The sequence below is a fragment of the Poeciliopsis prolifica genome, unplaced genomic scaffold, assembly GCF_027474105.1.
Source record: "Poeciliopsis prolifica strain line A6 unplaced genomic scaffold, Auburn_PproV2 SCAFFOLD014, whole genome shotgun sequence".
NCBI classification, from domain to species: Eukaryota; Metazoa; Chordata; class Actinopteri; order Cyprinodontiformes; family Poeciliidae; genus Poeciliopsis; species Poeciliopsis prolifica.
Window position 1 is genome coordinate 1,159,921 of NW_026562389.1, and position 10,136 is coordinate 1,170,056.

Here is a 10,136-nt window from a genome sequence, read left to right on the forward strand (position 1 = left end):
AATGTTTGCTTTGTAGCTCACCATTCCAGTTTATTTGTTGTGTTATGTTTACTTTTGAAAAATGTCAACATATCCGATTGCATCACAAACTCTGAAATTCCTGGAGACTTTAAATCAATTCAGAGGCATGAAGATGGCCCATCACTGCATGTTTTGATGATAATTGAAAAGTCAAGGTAACATTGACAGAAAAAATGTTTCTCTGTATGATCCAACATTCTGGTTAAAAGTAGCTGCTGTTTCATTCTAATCTCAACCCAGAGTGAAGCTCAAAATGACCCTTTCCTCATATGGACTATGTATTTATTTTGTAGTTTAGTCTTACCTTAATGTTATTTAGTAAAACGTAGACAGTGATTGAGGGATTAATCCTTATAATCTTTAATAAAGTGTTAAAATACCATAAGAATAATATATACTTAAGAGTTATAAAAGTTGTTAAAAACACAGAGGACATTTTCATGTTTATTTTACTGATTAAAATGCCGCCGACTTTTTCTGCGTGTTTTGCTCATCATACTTCTTCCTGTGTCCTCTCCTGATGAAAAAGAAATGTCTTCTCTTATTTCAACTTCACAAATTGTCTTATCAGTCAGTGAAGTGATTGGGGCCAAATGAAAACATGACCTCTGGATGAAGAGAACCTCCAGATACACAGATCTAACCTGATAACAGCTCAAGGAAGAGGATATGACACAGACTTAACTCCATGCACACTGATCAGCAGTGATAGTCATAAGAGGACAAGTGAGACCAGTGGAGTGGAAAACAAGTTCCCTGAGAGTTATTCTTCTCATAACTGGAGAAGGAGGGAAGCAGGGTGCTATTAGCCCTACCCTGACTTTGTGATTGGTGGTTAGAAAACAGGCTGAATGGCTGACCAATGTACTGACTGATAGGAATGGGGGGGGAATAAATGGGTTTATTCTTGATTTATACATATAGTGAGATCTAAAACTGAAAATTTCAGTTTTAGAATCACCATTGTGATTTTAAAGTTCAGTAAGATTTTGAATTTTTTTCTCTGAATTCATGTTACATGTCTATAATTTACAATCACAGTGTGGCGATCACAAAACGGTGACATAACTTCTAGCATGTACAAAGACAGCATTTTTTACTTGAGGGCTCCAGGATGGAGGAAGAAGAAGAGAGAAAGAGAAGAGATGGGAGAAGAATAGAGGGTTACACTAAACAGTGGAGGCTTTGTTGGCACTTATCAGGCTGATGGCAAAGCTCTGGACCCAAAGAGGAGAGACAATGAATAGAAAAGGCATGTAGTCTGTGTTCTTGTGTGTGTTTTGGACTATGTAGTCAAAGGACAGAGGGGAATAAAAGGTAAGAGAAAGGATTCAAGTCGAGATCCATGAAATTTATGAAGTGGTAGAATGGAAATTGGGTAAGTTGGAGGTATTGCACCTTGCTGCTTACTTTACTAACCGAAGTATATCTTCAGAAGAGATTGCAGAAGATGAAACAAAAAGTTAGGTGTTATAAAAGACACGCAATATGGAGCAGGAGGAAACCAGAAGCAAAAATAGGAAGACCAAATATGGATTGAGTAACACATCTTGAAAAGTCCACAGTGAAGTTCATGTAGATATTTAATGAAAATCAGGAAAGAAAGGTAGGATTAGTGAAAGAAAAGTTTTCTTTTGTTGTGTGTTTGTTGCTCACTTTCTAATTGAAACTATTGCCAACTTAAAGAGAATAAGACACAAACACACACAGTCAGCCTACAGCATGCAGCTTCCAGCTCCCAGCTCCCCGCGGCGTGCATGCTGAGAGAGGTCATGTCAGACATCAGCTCCCGTCGCGTCAGTTCTTTTTCTCCCACAATTCAACACAGCTGACGATGTCATACCAATAACCTCCCTCCCCCTAGAAAAGGGAAACAGTCGATGTCCCCAAACTTTCACACAGACATAAACATGGTTATGACGCATAATGAAAATCCACACACACTCCTTCCAAAACCTCGTCGAACACACCCATCAGGGTCTCTGAGGAGTCCGACCCCCAGCTGGTGCCGACCAGCAGGGGAGCTGAACTTGTGCTGACATTCCCATATAATCCTTCTAAACTTCCTAACCAGTTTAGAAAATGAGCTGAATGGTATACACACACACGCACACTGAAACTCACCCCTTCATAACTGTCATAACTCATCTAATATTGGAAAGGTTTTCCAGTTTTCTTTACCTCCAAACTTACTTCTTTCTGGATGACCTTGTATGTGTACAAATGTTACTTTGGCATGTTGCCTCCAGAAAGGCTTAAATTCTTTTGGAAAAAGACACATAGAAGTGCCAGAAACAGAGATTTGGCTCCATGTTGGCATGATAACGTCACACAGGTCCAGCCAATTTGCTGCTAATCTCCAGTTATCACTTCATACCAAAGGTGCCCTGTTGAATTGAGATCTGGAGGCCACTGGCGTTCACTGTTGGGGATTATTTATGCTACCTGATTAGGTGCATTAATCTATTGGGGTCATTAGAAAATCTGGTCCTCTATGGTCATAAAGAGTAGGACATTGTCAGAAATGTCAGCTTGGGTAAGCTGTAGTTTTTAAATCATGCTGAATTAGAACTTAGAGACCCAAAGTGTACCGAGGAAAGGTCAACCCACCATTACACCACCAACACCATATCAGTAGTACTACACAAAATTTGACTGTCATATGTGGTTATTTGAGCATTTGATGCCTTTTTGATAACCTAGTCATCCCAATCATGTCTGATACTAACAAGGCTTTTATGTTCACACAATTACTGCTCACTGAATATATTTATTTTTTCTCTTTTTCAGACTAATCTATATAACCCAGATCAATGTTTGGGAATGAAAATCTCAATATACCACCTTTTTTTTTTGGCACACTCAGACCACCATCTCTGACATCAACAACCACAGCATGTTCAAAGTCATCCAGTCATCAGAATCCAGTTTCTTTCCCAATCTAACACTCAGGGGGGTTTTGCACTACAGGGCCCAGACCGGCCCTCTTTAACCAACCCCTATTGTACTGCAGTCCTGGTTGTTTTGCATTGAGTGGAGTACCTCTTCGAAAGTGAGTGGGGTCCGTCATGTCAATCAAATTTCTGCTAAAACTGCCAAAGCGATCTCCCCAGACAAAGTAACAGTTTATTTCTTGGATGTCCCATATGTATCCTTATTGATATATTGATGCAAATTAGTGTTAGTGAGTAAGCTAAGGAAAATAATTACCTCAAATTTACTTTTAATAAAAAAAAAAAAATTCTCATTTGCACATTGTCTCTTAACTGAACTTACGTTTGTTGCTGCGCTTGCGGGATTTCGCCTATTGTAGGGAAGCGAGATGCAGAAATGCCCTCATTCACAGACTAATTCACAGACTTCTGATTGCCTTAGTTGGAGAAATGTTATTTACACTAGAGTTAGAAATTAGCCTGCAAGAGCATTAAGGTACTCTTCTTCAAAGCACATGCAACATTTCAGAGATATAAAGGATGTCCTATCATCTAACCATAACAAGTGAAAAGTAGTTATACTAATTTATTTAAAGGGTTTTGTGTAATTGGTGAACATGAATAAAGTCAAAGTTGACTGATTGAAAATTAAAACATGGAATCAAACACAAGAAAATGCTCAACCTGAAAATATGAAGCATAGTTTAAGTAGGATCTGGCCAAACAAACCCTCACCAGTTTACAAAGTAGAATAATAAATCACACAACATATTACATGCCTGACAAATACATAATTAGCATAATTTCTGGAGAAAAGTGCAAAGACACACACGGTCAACCTTGTTCTGTATGAATAATGTTTTTTTAGGCAGCTTGGGGATCAGTCATTGTCTTCCTGTCTGTTTGAGTGTCTCTTTCAGCCTAATTGAAACTCTGAGATTGTGTGAAAAACACCAAATAATGGCAATAATTTCTACATTCATTGAAAACATTATGGATGATCAAACTGTTCAGAAATTCAACTGAGAAAAAAAGCAACTTTTTTAATTGATACCCCTTAATTAATATGTTCCCATTACAATATAAGGAGTCGGGAGGAGGAGCATTTCACTTCATCAACCAAACAAGAGGGGGTTCTGAGATATAAAAGTAATTAACTTTTTTTGATTAAGGAGTGAAAACAGGAGGACAGCATGGAGGAATGCAGTGCTAACAAAGCTCAGTTTGACTGATGTAAGGCAGCCAGCAGGATCAGTCTTTGTCTCTCTCAGGATTGGTGGGTTGTCTCGGCTGCTCTGTGCCATCACCTCCAGCAACACGGGAATTCTCCCCTGCTGCTGTTGCTCTTTGCATGAAGACAGAAAGAGTAGATACATGAGTGATGACTAAACAAAAGCTCCACAAAAGAAGTCACATGAGTGGTTGATACGTTTTCCGACAGCAGCTTTCCAAGAGGTGCGTGTCTTAATGCAATCATCCTGTAGGTTATATTGGTAAGGCATTAGGGTTAGATTATATTGGATACAGTGCCTTCCACACTTTTTGGCAGTACAGATAGAAATGTGTGAAACATTTTACAATCAATGAGTCTATAGTATATTATCCCATACTGAGCATTTGAGTGTATTGATTCATAGTAAAAGAAGAATATTAACATGGGAACAGTTGCTACAAATACTATCACAGCATTTTTTTTTAAATCATACTTTACCTTTTTTTTATTTTACTTTCATCACAGTGTCTGGGAACTTTTAATTAGTAATCTGCGATAACTTGTTTAACTGCTGTATAATATTTTTTTCTGAGACAAAGAGTTGTCTTTTGGCCACTCTTCAAAACGCAAAAGACTACAGACTATAAGACTTTCAAGATAATGGTTGTGTGTTTAAATATTATCTTACCAATCAAATCAAAACAGATTTTTTTTTGTATACTGCCAAATTACATCAATGTGAAAAGATGTCCAATATTATTTCATTTTGAAGAAGGACTTATTGAATACATAGACAGCCAACTTGTTAACAGACAGTTTTATCAATACAAGCTGTCAGAAGCAGCCTCTGCTTCTGACTCTGTGTCGGTCTGCCTTGGGTAACGTCTGATGTTGACATGACCCAAAATAAAAATGAGTTTGACACCCTGGCTGAAGAACATGCCTCTTAAATAAAGCACCTATGTCATGAAATGAAGGACTGGGGATTTTGTTTGGTTACTTTTTGATTCCTGTGCCATTTTGGTGGGATTGTGCAGTCTAGTATTTTCTTTTTTGTTCTTTTTGCCTATATGTCTACATGCACGTTTGTATTTTCAGTGGTTATCTTGTTCAGTGACTTCCCTCTGTGTTTCTTTGTAGAGTTTATTGTTAACTGTCATTTTCAGCCCTTCTACCTCTTTGAACCCAGTTTAAGCTCCCCCTCAGCTGTTCCAAATTCAGTTGATCTGAAACCTTTTCAATGATTCACTGAACTTGTACTCCTCATTTACTTGCAGTCTCTGTCAGATTGACCTGCTTCTATATCCATGCCTTATTGATTGGCTTTTTGTCCTTTCTCTTTCCATATCTTCTTCTTTGCAATCTTCTTGGTCATGCCTGCCACCTGACTGCACTTGGGGACTAAATATCTGCAACACCAGAGGATCAAAGAGCAATTTTCAAGAGTGAACCCTATAACTGTACTTCATCAAAAAGCAGTCAGAAAAATACTAATTTCTTTAATGAGAAAAAAATTGTTGAACCCCTTTGAACTTATACTACAATTTCTCCAGGTATGAAGTTGAAACTAAGCATTTTTTCCCCCTATAAACTGGTGCTGTCCATCTTTCCTTTGAAAAGGTCAATGAAATGTTGTACCGTGTACAGTAATAAAAGATCTGAAGGTTTACATTTTCCAAAAAGTAGTTGAGACTGATTGAACATGGAAAACCTGGTAGTTATAAGAGAAATAAACTTCTTACCAGTATAAATGGAAATACATTTAACTTTTCATCATTTTGGGAACATAATTGCTGCTGTAAACCATTAGAATGTGGTTGTGTCTTTGGTATAATTCTGCCTGCTGAGAATCTGAAGTTCAGAGCTAAAGAATGAATCGATTGTGCTTAGCACAAATTCCCAAGGAAAACAAATCTAATTCTGACTAAATAATACAGAACACTGCCAGACATTATTTCACATCTGAGGTTTCACATCTGAGGTTCCAGAAGAACCAAGAGTAATGGAAGACCAGATTTGATATCAACATGAAATTCCTTATCTGTTTTTGGCTACTCAAGAGTTAGTCGTTAGTTTTAACATCAAACACTATTTATCCTTAGGGAAACATTTTCTGAGTTTTTGAATGTGTGCATTTCTTAGGATGGGAGGGGCGTTGCATCCCAGACATGTCTCCACGGCGACAAGGTGCTCCCTGCCGCCGTCGGGTCTCGGCCAAGTTGGGCGCCATGGTGGCTGAATGGTGACAGACACTGTGACGACACCACTAGACACCATAGATGGGTCACATTTATAAATTCACACATAAACAGACATCCCTATTGTTATATGTAAAACCAAGTTTAATTTAACATGTAATATTACAAACACAATTATATTCACTAATTTAGATTTCCATTTGCAATCTTTTTACATGTTGCATGGATAAAACCGCCTCATCTAGACATACAGTATAAGAAATAAGCACACATGCCGCATCTACCATTGTCCCCAAATTAGTGTGTTTGGGGACAATGTACATATTTGGGGGCACTAGTAGATACAGCATGTATGCTTATTTCTTATGAAAGCAGTTTTTTTGCTTATGTATATGCACCCAAAGTGTTAGCAGAACTTTGCGTGGCAAAGTTCTGCTACCACTCCATTTTCTGAAGCAGTAAGAAACTTTATGTAAATATCTTGTTGCTTTTATTTTCTTGTGTGACCTGTAAGAACATGCACAAACATGGTCACTGTATGATTTTATGTGTTTGTGAATAACTGTGTGTTGTCTGCATGGTAATGACCAGTGACAGCTTTAGGACAACCTTATGATTTATCTATCTGAGGTGCTGCACACACGATTGCATATGTGTGTGTTTGTCTAAACACACAGGTATATAGTTCAAAACACACTTGATCTAGCAAAGTTTAAAAAGTTAGCAAAAAAGTTTTTGTCATAAATTAGTGGTAAGACACAAATGCATACACCCACACAGAACTTGATTGGGAGACAGAGGAGAAACAAGGAGCCACAGTTTGAGCTTCCCGCTGCGAGGGGTCATGACCCCTATCAGACTCTGTGTCAGTCCGCCTATTGTGTTCGGGCCTGAGCTCTAACACACATACATGCTCGCATATACACACACACTATGCTATAACTTACATGGTCTCCATGACAATGGTTAGGGCGACAGTAAGGCGGCAGGAAGGGGCTGTAGTGGCTGCTGCGATGTTCTAATGAAAAAGCCCCAACCTAACCATCATCATTCAGCCACTGTACTGGTGTTGTCACTTCTATGTGAAGAAATTTTGTGTATTGCACTTATTTTCAGATAATTTATAGCAATGGATGGTTAAAGCAAGATTCCAAAATTGAGACACCAACATACCAAAATTTAATCAAAAGAACAATGATAATACATACAAAATTTCATGTCAAGTTTCATTCATTTCATCATTCATTTCATTGATGTAATCAATCAGTATGTGATTATGCATTTGCATGTATATTTGTTCAATTTACTTTGGAAAGTCACATCAGGAAAATTAAATCTATAGCAGACATTCAACAGAAATGTGTTGAGCTCATAATGACTTAAAGTATTTCTTATGCGACATATTAAATAGGTATATGTCATGAACAGCTGCTGTAATCCCTTCAATAAATATACAATTGTTTTAGTCCTCATCTCTGCACATTATACCAGTTTATGTGTTCGTTTCATTTCATGTTAGATTTAGATATTTTTGCCTCTGCAATGCAGGATCAATAGTTTAAAATATGTTCTTTGTGAGTTGCTAGATTAACATAATTGGCAAAGAGTCAGATTCTAGGAATACAGAAAGTTATTAGGACCTACAACATATACACAGCATAGGTCAATGAAGAAACACTAAAAACTTTATAATTTTCTTCAACAACTGTCATCAGTTAGTGCAGCCTTGACATCATGGATTTAAAATAGTTTTCATTTTTGGCAGTAAACTCTATCATATCCTCTTGAATCTGCTGCCCTCTTTTGTTGGAACAGAGAATAGATAACACACTATTTTGGTAGTTCACCACCATCTGATGGCCACATTTCATTCTTCAGACTTGTTGCATATCAACAAGTGTTCGCATGTTCATGGATAAAAAAAAAGTCTTCCTGATTTGTAGAATTTGTGTTAAGTTGTTTTGTTCTTACCTGTTTGACTTAGAGTTATAAGCACTAACCTAACGCTATTGAGTTACTGCTTATATTGTGGGGAGGAAAACTCCTCACATTGACTTAGTTACTTCTATTTGAGAAAAGTTTGGGGGAAAAAATGTACAGAATCACCCCCGTTTGGACTGGTTGAGGTAAAAAGCAGCATGAAGAATGATGCATCTCAGGTTGCTCACCTCAAGGTCCAGGATGACCACTCAGTTTTGAGGCGTTCACACGCCTACTACTAGCAGGTACAGGGTCAGCTGGCAATCAGCGGATTGGAATGGTGCGACTTTGTTACAGACACGCTAACAACATTAACTGTTGGGCGGGTGTGGCGTGATGAGGCTTTCATTGATCAAATGAAATCTAAACTGGACTTATTTTCTTCAACACCTTCATTAATATGTTCATGTCAATGCAATAAGAATTATAAGATGTGTAACTAACCCTTTTGTCCCTTTGCATTTCAAATATCCAATCTCAAGCTGTGTGAATCACTGTAAATAGTTGTTACTCATGAAACATACAGAGATGTGCAAATGTCTTTAAAAGGCAGTTGGATAATTTACAAAAATTTGTTTTCTTAACTGCAGTTGTCTTGAAACTTATGTTTTAAAATTTTTCTCCTTGAGGTTGTCTTAAGTATTTTTTTAAATCAATGTATGGTGTACAATTATAAAATATGGAATAGTTATGGATTTTTTAGTTTTTACTAGATATTGTAAATTGTACTTGATTTGTTTTCCTTGCAATTCAACTTAATACAAAAAGAAAGTCAAGTATGCTGCCAAAGTGTTTTAATTGAATATTTTTTTGCAAGTCTAGACATTTAACTTTTTACATAGCATTACAACAATTAACATACAGAAAAATTTAGTCTGCAACACAAAATGGGCCTTGATAATTTGCCAAAACACAACAGTTGTACCAGATTTGATTGACAGTTCCTATTAAAGTGAGAGGCACCGGGGAATCCCAGATGTGGTAGCACTTTACTCTAGCGATTGCTCGCTCTACAATGATCTGCAGCTGAGCAATGGTCTGGGTCTCCTCTGTCTCTTTCTTGCTGAACTGACCAGAACGCCTAAATGGTGGAATGATGAGTTTGGCTCCAACGTCATGAAGGAGGTCTTGAATGAGGAAGTCTTTATCTGCCATGACTTCATCTCCCAGCTCAAGCAGAGGAAGGATTCCACTGACCTTTGTTATTTCTTTGTCGGAGATGCAGCCTGTGTACAACGCTGAAATAAATGTCACCAACCCACAGGGAGCAACTCCAATCAGCCCTTTCAGAGTGGTGTGGTTCTTGTAGGCAGAGAACGTTTCAGACTGTAAGGTGAGGGATGATGGCGTTTCCAGAGCAACTTCTGTGCAGTCCAAGATGACACGGACATTTGGAGAGAACTTCAGAAATTTCTGAGGCATACTGGCTTTTACCTTCTCACGACTAATCCACAGGTTGATGGAAGAGAACACAATGAAGAGGTAGTTGGCCCAGGTGATGGTCACTCGGCTGACAGTAGCTATGCTGACTTGAAACATGTCAGCAATGAGCTGCTCCTTCATGCCCACTGCTACCCTGAATGAGTACATCAGGAACTCATCAATCAGAGGCATGCAGCGGGCAGGGCTGGCTTCAGCACATGCTTCCTCTCCAAGTTTCTGTGCTCTGGTCCAGTACACCAGGAGTGATGCAGAGGGTGCAATGGACTCCCAGAAGATCCGGAACACACATTCAGATGGAAATTTGGTGTAGAACCGGATCTGGTCATCAGAGGCACAGTAGCGGCTAAA